General features: G+C 45.7%; 1 protein-coding gene across 2 annotated transcripts in view; it reads left to right on the top strand.

The window, feature by feature from the left end:
- The first annotated feature begins 476 nt into the window (after positions 1 to 476).
- Ninl (ninein like) overlaps positions 477 to 9,898 on the top strand; it is a 75,980-nt gene continuing 66,558 nt past the window's right edge. For both annotated transcript variants that reach the window (XM_052183869.1, XM_052183868.1), the window contains exon 1: positions 477 to 649. The gene's annotated coding sequence lies outside the window, so the exon portion shown is untranslated. The remainder of the gene's footprint in view (positions 650 to 9,898) is intronic.

Genomic DNA, 9,898 nt, shown 5'->3' with positions numbered 1-9,898 from the left:
GGCAACAATGGCACACCACACTTCTGGAACCTCATGTTATAATCTAGAGGGAAGCAGGGCCCTGGTTATATGTCCCACAGCTACACCTCTGCCACAGGGTATAGGCATGTCATGTCCATCACTGGCAGGGGCAAGTTATGACACATAAAAATTGATACAACCAAAGTATGTATTTGTTTATATCAAAAATTGATACAACCATCAGAGTACAGTATGGACTTTTTACTGGTTCCTGGCTGCCTTCCACTCTGTGGAATTCTTTCACTTGAAAGAACTTGGACCCTTTGTTTGTTAGTGTTGTTTTTGTTTTGTTTTGTTTTTTCTATAACACCCTATCTCCCTGAGCCTTGCTGTTGTCCTGCATCCTAGTCCTGACCAGCAAGGCCCCTGGCCCAGCTCCGCCCGCCTCCAAGCTCCGCCCCCTCCAAGCCCCGCCTCCGGGACGCCCCTCCCCTTCCCTGGGGAGGCCCCGCGAGAACGAGGGGGCAGCGCCTGGAGGCCTTGGGAGCCCAGGGGAGCGCGGCCGCCAGACACAAAGAGCGGCTGAGGGACGCGCGCTGGGGGATCCTACCCGGCTTGCTTTGCACCGGGCTGCCGGAGCCCGCAACCCGAACTCAGCGTTCATAGAGCGGAGCCTCCCACTCCCCAGGTGAGTGGGGCGTGGGAGAGGAGCTGAGGGGAGGGGAGCCGAGGGGTGCCGAGCTGGGCCGAGGAGGGCCGAGCCGGGCTGGGCCGTAGGGGTCCGCATCCTCGTGCTGCGGCCGGTACGCAGCGGAGCGGACGCTTGGGATGCAGGCGCGCGCTCCGAGAGCCAGAGTCTCACTGCTCTGCGGCGCTCTCGGACTGGAAGTGGTGGTCCGCACAGAACTCAGCGTGCTGGTGGGGTGCAACCGCCACCCCAAACACCCCAAACCCAGTGAGCGGGTTGCCTGGGCCCGCCGTGCTTCCCGCCTTCGTTCTCTTTTGATGAGGGGAACCGGAGCGGGCAGTGACCCCGGCCTGTGTCTGAGCCCCCTTCTCAGTCCCCCTCCTCTGGAAAATCCAGGGACCATGCTTGATTGGGAGCACCTGCTGGCGTTTTCTACCGCGCGTTGGTCTCTCCTATGCCTGGTGAAGTCGTCCTTGCGATCTCTGGTTGTATTATCAGTTTGCACTTAGTTGTTGAAAACTGGGACACCTCTCTCTGGGGCGGAGAAGCCTGTTGCATCTGTGTCAAGGTCGTCCCTGCCTGCGCACCCGTTCTGCTACTTTGTTGTGCGCTTGCGAGGCTGATCCATCCGTAATTGAATAGCAGTGACCCGGTGTTTGGGTTCATTCAGTGTAGTTGTCTAAGTCCACAAATTGCACGACGGGAGTCCAACTCAAGGTTTCTTAGATACATACATTGTCAGGGGCTTTCTATAGCTCATTGTATGGGTTGGAAGAACAGAGTGATACACCGTCTCCTCAACAGAATTTAGTCAAGTTTTAGAACCAGGGAGGAAGTCCAGCAAAGACCCCCTGCAGAAGGTTCATTTCATGTGCAAGGCAGGTAGCAGGAAGGAACTATGAAGATAATGTTTGCCTGCCTGAGATTTCCAGGTTCTTGATTATGGATTTACTGCTTTTAAAGCAGGGGCGTGTGTGAGAAAAGAAAGAGGAAAGGTTGGTCTGCGCAGTTTATGAACTACTGTGTGCAAGAACAGGTGTGAATGAGAAGGAACATGCCTGTGGAGTTAGGGCAGCAGCCAGCTTGCCTGCACTGCTCATTTTATGTCACCTGTTCGTGGCTTAAACAACTATAGATCAAACTAGTCAGTAGTCATTTGCCAGACACTGATGTTTTGATGGAAGACAAACCGCATATGTGAAGGTGGCCCTAATAGGAACTGACAAATTCCTGTTAGGGGTGTCAGCCCTGTAATCTTGTGATGAATCACTGATGTCAACAGTCTAATCTAGCTTTATAAGAGTTATTGCATCCAGTTAGGTGTAGTGCATGATAATTATTTTTGGAGGTTCTGGGGATGGAGCCCATGGTCTCAGGTATGCCAACCTCTACTGCTGAACCACATCCTCAAGCCCAGGAACAAAAAGAAGCAGAAGCATCTCTTACTTGTTTATGTATTTACTATACTTCTGGCATGGCCTTAGTGTTGCTCTACTGTAAGGCACTATACTCTGCTGTGCCAGCAGCAGCCTGAAGCATCTCATGTTTGTGGAGCTTGTTAACTGTGTTGAGAGGTCACTCAGGTGTCAGACTTTCACTATCTAGGATAGTATCTAGGCACATGGTGATAAAAGTGCAGTAGCAAAATTGGCAAATGACACTTCATAGTGTGTATCCCCATCATTAGCAACACCAATCTTCATATTTTCAGTATGAGAAAATAGTTAGCCTTCTCCAAAAACTGGAACTTCAGATAAGATGTAACAGCACTGACTTAGAAAAAAGAACACTCGATAAAGTCAGGGCTAAACTTTGTAAAATCTGGATAAACTAATAGAAAATGGGCTTTCTCTCACTCATTTTGTGTTGCAATCTGAAGTCATGCTAGGTCCATGCTAGGGAATGCATGGACTGTGGTCATTTGCTGTCAGCTAGGTATAAATTTCTTAGAATTTGCATCTTTAGGAATGGCAGCAGAATTCTAATGGTAAAGTATGGGGTCTGGATGTTATTTGGTGGTGGTGCTCTCTAAATTTTCAGGATCTAATCCATGTGACGTTTGTGCCTCCTTTCTAGAGTGGATACCTGCCTTTGAGTGGTACCATGGCTAGGCAGCTGTTAGGTACTTCTCCTTTGCCTGGCTGAATAAAGATCTGGAAGCAGGATATAAAATCTGGGGCAGTGTCCTGGCCTTACACCTGGCATGGAAGATTCCTGGCCTGGAAGAGTTTCCTTTTGTATGCTGTGCTGCTTTCCTGCTTATCAGTATTTTTGTGTCAGTGACTCTAGGTTTGGGTTTAACTCAGTCCTTGGCTTCAGTAATGAATTAGAAAGTCGGGCTCAGTGCCAGAAATTTTGTTACTCACAGCAGGAGACCAAAAACTTTGGCTCAGACTCTCCCTGGAGCTGCTGGAAGGTGACCTCAGTGGCAGGCCTGGCTCCCCCAGCCCCCATCCTCCTGGGTGACCGTGAGCCTACTAGCTTCTGACAGTTCTGTTTGAGGCAACAGAAGCCTTTAGGGAACTGATGAACCCTGTGTAGTAAATCTCCCATGTTGTGTATAGATAACATATGTCTAGCACGGTGCTTCCCCTTGTCTCTGGTAAGACTTAAGTGATGGACAGCGTGTGAGGCTTCTTGTTTCCCAGAGGCTGGATGGAATATGTTCTCCCTTGCACTCAAATCATGTTTTGTTTCTGGAAGAAACCAGAGCCCTACACATAATTTTGATTGCTCAAGTTTGAAAAGAATGCTGGCCTGTATTGCAGGGTTTTTTTTTTTTTTTTTTTTGTGTGTGTGTGTGTGTGTGTGTGTGTGTGTGTGTGTGCGTGCATTGTTTTGTATCTCCTTAGAGAAAAGCAGTGTTTTCTTTGTTGTGTGATGTGATACCGTCTCTGATATCCCAGTTATCTTATCTAGGGGTCTGCTTCATGTAGTAAGTAATGGTTTTGGTGTGTTGGAGTTTTACTGAGAGGGTAACAGTCTACTAGGGAAATCACAAAGCTCTGGGTTTTTAAGTCTTAAAGAGTTTTGCACATGAAGATATATGTCAGCTAAGATGTTTTAGCTGCCAGTGATGGAAAACGTAGTACAGTGTAAATGAATGAGGAGGTGACAAGAAGACTTCAAGGTGTCAGCTGTGACTGAGGTTCATTAGTCATTTACTTGCCCCTCTGTGCATACATAGCATTATGTAGGGCAGGCTGTAAATGTGTATCACCTCAGGGTTCTTACTGAACGTGAGTGCAGACAGTGTGTGCAGAAGTACCCACTGTAGCTTCCTAGCCCCCCACCCCATGTTCCCATCTGAAGACTTCCCTACAGAGCCTGTTCCTCCCCCCAAGGTGACTTTTGTCTCCTTGATCCAGCTCTATACCCTAACCTGTTTCCTTATTTATCCTTATGTCTAACCCCACCTCCTTGTGCAACTGGATGCTATAGTCCCAGCTCTCTATTCAACTCCATATAGCAAACATGGGGGAAGTTCTGGCTCAGATCCTCCATTCCAGCTTTCTGTCTGTGTCTCCTTGTTTTTATCTCAGTCCCTTGCTGCCTCAGTGAAGTCCCTGGAGCTGTACATGAATGTGGCAGTAATTGGTCTGAGTAGGTTAACAAAAAGAGGAGGAAGAGGCCAAGCTGGGGAAGATTTGGAAGACGTTGGAAGGGAGAAGTGGAAGATGGTTCTGATCAGTTTCATTCTGTACATGTGCAGAATTAAAGAATTTAAAATTTGAATCCTCAGAATTAAAGAAATTAAAATTTGAAAGCATTTGCCTTCTATTTACAGTGATTTAGAGTCTATTGCATTCTTCCCTATTCAAAGATATGTCTTTCTTAAGATAGCATTTCTGAATTTGAGGTGCACCTTAAAATTGATATTATCTTTACATCCATCAGATTCTGATACTGTTTTTCTTTGTCAGTTGTCTTAGAATCAGTGGCCTCTTAGGTTTTGGAAGGGTAGTATCTTTCTCTGGTTCCGGTGTCTGAAGAGGAGGGGAAGACGACAGTCCCCTGAGGAGCTTCAGGTGCACACATTTTCTGTCTCATACCAACATCCATGTGCAGACTGCCCTCTTGCTTTTGGCTGTTTCCACCCTGCACTTTGTACACATGCAGATACTCTAGACCATATTTCTGCCTTCACCTCCACACCTGAGTCCAGCCTTCCTGGACTGGAAGCAGAAAGGAGCAGAAAGCTGGTTTTCTGTCAGTGCTGGCTTCAGAAGGTTCAAGCTCAAACTCCAGTCCCAGTGGAGCTAGGAGACTGACCTTAAAGTGGCTGTGGTTGAAGTGTGGACGAGGCATTTGACTGGCCATGCTCCTGTCTAGGTTTGCTAAAGGACGGGGTCATGTTCTAAGAAATGCTTTGTCAGGGGACTTCATAACTGTACAACCATCACAGAGAGTAGGTACACAAACGAAACCAGCTGTGGTGCCCCTGGGATCCGTGTTGAAGATGCAGTTTTTCTTAACAAGATCCTCCAGCCTCGGCCCCCTGTGCTGAGATCATAGGCGAGGACCATCAGGCCCAGCTTGCACACCATCTTCCTGGAGCAGTGATGGTGATGGTTTGGTTCGGCTCATTTCTCGAAATAAGTAGAATCCACCTGCCTATGCCTCCCTCGCCTTATCACTCAAGGGGAAAGTTTCCAAGGTAACGGATGAGGCAGCCTAAAAGTTCTAAAGCTCTGGACGTCTGTGACTTACAGTAGGAGTGTTTTTAAACAGACTTTGCAGTTAGAGTCGTAGAGTGACAGGGCATATTAGGCCGGCAGCTCCGTGTGCTTCCCCATGGACAGGTATGAACCTGAGCTGTCCTGGCGGCCGACTCTTCCATCAGGTTCCTTTTCTGTACTGGTCACTAGTTCCTGGTGATTCTTTTCACTGAGTCAATTTGTTTTCACTGGGTAATTCATTCCTGGCCCCAAGGAACCTTGTGAAGTATTTACAGTGTCCCTAAGGTGCTCCGTTGTCTCCTGCTGGGCCTCTTGTCATGGTAGTGCTAGAAACTTCTGTAATCTCTTTAGATGTTGAGGCCCTCTGTGAGTCACTTAGAAATGTTTCCAGCCCAAGTCTAATTTTTACTGGTTCTGGATTTCTGCTTGACTAAGAGGAAACTCCACATCAGCCCAAGATTATAACTTTTTAGGTTATTTTGTTTGGCATGTAGAGGAACCCAGTGATCTCTTTGCCTGGTGTCTTGCCTGGCAGTGTTTATCTGTATTTAGGATGACTAATTGGGGGAAATTCTGAATCCCTTTGGAACCTTCCCCAAAGGTGTTGACCCTCACAGCAGGCCCATTCTTTAGAAGTAGAAATCCAAAATATTAATTCTCGTATTCTTTGGATGGTTTGTGTGTAGAGATTAAACAAAACAAAACAAAATGATCAACAGTGTGTGTTATGCCTCAGGCTCCCAATTGCACTGCTGGAATTTCAGATAGGAAGTTAGAATAATTACTTGAAGATTGTGTGAATGCAAGTATTTCTGGGGTTTTCTGATTAGATTTTATAGGCTATGCTATTTTCTTCTCTTATTTCCCTTATATATAGTTAATGTGAAACCAGCTCACACCCAAGTTCTTCTGGTAAAGAGAAAGCATTTTGGTGGGGTTTTTTGTTTGTTTGTTTGTTTTTTTATGAGTAGAGTGGATTGAGATGTGAAGTGCTTGATTGAAACTTTTTTGCTTAATTTGGAGGATTGTTGACATTAATATTCTTTCCTTGTAGTTAGGGGTACTAATACAGATTTTTCTATGACATTAAGACTTCCCATTTGGTAGGGAAGTAAAAGAGATAATGTTCCAATATACTTTGGATATGAGGTCCCTGCACTTTATAGAAGCATTGTTTGTTTCTAGACAGGGTTTCTTTGTATATCCCTAGCTCTCATGGAAATAGCTCTGTAGTCCAGGCTGCCCTTAAACTCAGATATCTGCCTCCCAAGTGCTGAGATTAAAGGCATGCACAACCACTAAAAATATTTTTAATTTAAAATATTATTTTATGTGCATCGGTGTTTTGCCTTTACATATGCCTGTGTCCAGTGTTCTGGAGGCCAGAAGCAGGCACCAAATCCTCTGGAACTTGAGTTATGAGTTGTGAGTGAGTTGTGAGCCACCATGTGGATGTTACGAATAGAATCTTGATCCCCTGGAAGAGCAGCCAGCACTCTTAACTGCTGAGCCATTTGTCCAGCTCTGAAACATTTATTTAGGAACTAAACATTCCTAATGTGTGCATGTGTGTGTGTACTGTTGGTAGGAATGAGGAAATTTTTTTTTAAAGTTTGTTTTATAACTGGAGTTAGGACTCATTTAATCAGCTCTATAGCCTTATAGCCAAGACCCATGTTTCTTGCCACTGGAAAAAGCCAACTACTGGAAGGACAGTAGTTATTTGGGCAAAGAAAAGGACTTACTTGGAAAGCTAGTGTGCCCTTCAGTTTTATGTCAACTTGATATAAGCTAGAGTTTTCTAAAAAAAAAAAGGGAACCTTAATTGAGAAAATGTCTCCATAAGATCCAACTGTAAGGCATTTTCTTAATTTGTGATTGATTGGGGATGGCTCAGCCCATATGGGTGGTGCCATCCCTGAGCTAGTGATCTTGGGTTCTATAAGGAACCAGAGATTGAAAAGTTATTTCAGTCTGTTACACAGTGCTGCATGGGACAGAAGCGGGCTCAGCAAGTGATGGAGGGGACAGGTGCCAAGTAGATGAACTGTGTATACCCCTTGCAGAGGCATCAGCCTTGGTCCTGCTGATCCGAGTTCAGAAACGGAAGAATCCTTTCAGCTTCTCCTTTCAGCTTCTCCTGGGTCTCAGGGGTCTGCTGCACCAACTGCTGGGCCGGTCTCCTGTCTATGTGGGCAGGTTCCAAAGTTTAAATGAATTTTTTTTTTTACTCTTGGACAAAATTTAGAAGATGCTGTGAATATCATTTTGAACTTGTGTAAATATATGAAGAGAATAAAGAAAAAAGGAAAACAATTAAAAGCAAGCAAGCAGGCCGAGCAAGCCATGGAGAGCAGGCCAGTAAGCAGAACCCCTCTGTAGCCTCAGCATCAGCTTCTGGCTCCAGTGTCCTGCCCTATTTGAGTTTCTGCCCTGACTTCCTTCAGTTTGGAAGTGTAAACCTAATAAACCCTTTCTTCCCCAACTTGCTTTTGGTCGTGATTTCATCACGGCAACAGAAACCCTAACTAGGACAGCCAGTGTGGAGCCTGTGGCCAACAAAGATGACCTTGCTGGGGTGTTATGGATGGATACAAGGCCTGCAAAAGGGGTCAGGAAGATAGGTCAACATGAGGGGGCTTAGAAACGTTAGGAGAATTGTCTGCTTTTCTGATACCAGGCAAGGCTGCTCTCTCAGCTCCTGGGGCTCCCGGGCTCTGTGAATCTAAAGAAAAGTTTTTGATTAGAAAGTTCTAGAACTCACATCTTTTTAACTCCTTTTCTCTGGACTGGTTCCAATGCAATTACAAAAGACATAATTTTCCTCATCAGGAGAAGATAAACTGAAGGCTACCCGCTGGAGAACAGGGGAAGTAGAGATAAACAACTTCCTGTGGAGGACAGGGGAGGTCTGTGGAAGACAACTTCTTAAACAAGATGGTAAAGGGCAACTTTTCACTGTAGAGTCAGAGACATCTACAGCAAAGCTGGTGGGAAAGCAGTGCATGTAAAAGCATGCGTGTTGTGTGTGTGTATGTATGTGTGTGTGTGGGTGATGTCAGTGGTGCACATGTGAGTGAGGCTGGAGGAGGAGGGCATTGAGTGTCCTGCTCTACCTGTCCCTCTATTCCCTTAGAACAGAGTTTCCCATTGAGTCTGGAGCTCACTGGTGGCTTTTGGTTTATTCCTAGCTAGACTGGCTGGCCAGTGAACCCCAGAACCCTGTCTGTGCTTTTAGGCCACACCTAGGTTTTGAGTCGGTGCAGGGCATCTGAATTCAGGTCCTTGTTTTTGCAGAGCTAAGTCTCTTACTCACTGAAGCATCTTTCCAGCCTGCTAACAACTTTTCAGTCAGCTAGAGGGTTGCTCTGCCACAACATTGGGCAAATTGCTTGCCTCTGCCTGCCCCATTTTCTTCACCTGTCAGTTAGCAACAGTCATGATGCCTCCCATGTAAGACTCAGCTCAGCAGTGCTTAGGAATGTACTCAGGATCTTCCTCCATAAAAAAAATGTTAGTTTTGTTTATCAAAATGTTCTGCCAAGTTTCAGTCACGTACTGAGGGGAGATCCCAGGACCTGCATGCTGTGAGGCAAGATTTCAGAAAGTCTCCCAGGTCCCATTTTATTTTTCTCCCTCAACCTTTAAGGTCACTTGACTAAAACAAAATGAAACAAACCACTCAGAATACAAAATGTGTAGGAGCTTAGGTCATTTAGGGAAAAGGCTCTATTAGCATTTGTGTTTGGGGCCTTTGAAATTAACTCTTTAGTCTTGAGGCTTTTTCTTTTTTTAGGTTAAAAAATGTTTTAAGTGTGTGGGCATTTTGCCTGCGTGCATGTCTGTGAACCACATGCATGCATTGTCTATGGTAGCCATAAGAGGGCATCAGATCCCCAGCACTGGAGTCAGGGACAGTTAGTTGTAAGTTGGACCCTGGGGTTGAACCCCAGTCCTCTGGAAGAGCAGTCAGTGCTATTGACTGCTATGTCATCTCTCCAGCTCTGAGGCTCATCTTTTTTTTAATTATATTTTTTAAGATAATTGCCTCATTTCTCCCTTCCGTTTGCTCCCTCCAAACACTCTACTGCAACTCTCCTGTCTTTCAAATCCTGGCCTCTTTTGGTTTAATTATTTAATTTATTTAATTATTATTGTTGGATACATACCTCTCTGTGTGCGCACATTTTGTATTTTGAGTGGTTTGTTTGATTTTGTTTTAGTCAGGTCTAAGTGCCTTAGATCACTCTCTCTGTTCTCAGGACTGGGCAGCTTCTCACCCTGTGGAATGATGCCCCTGCCCTGCACCTCCTACGTCTCCATGCTGTTGCTAAGCTGTCGGGTGAGGTTTTAGTTTCAGACACTTGGCTTTCAGTTTGAAGCTTCCATCCTTTCAAAATTGTTTGTCTGCTAAGGTTCCTGGTCTGCATGCTCACACCCAGAGCCTCTCTTCCACACGCCTGAGTGGTCACGGTGGCAGACAGAAGCTGAGAGCCACTAGGTCCAACCTCTGGATCTTCTGGGGGTGTTCTCTGGATGTATTTTTATTGAGAGGGCTTTTGGGGGTTTT

This window comes from Apodemus sylvaticus, chromosome 5 (genome assembly GCF_947179515.1).
Source record: "Apodemus sylvaticus chromosome 5, mApoSyl1.1, whole genome shotgun sequence".
Lineage (NCBI taxonomy): Eukaryota > Metazoa > Chordata > Mammalia > Rodentia > Muridae > Apodemus > Apodemus sylvaticus.
This window is presented reverse-complemented; position numbering and strand designations above follow the sequence as displayed.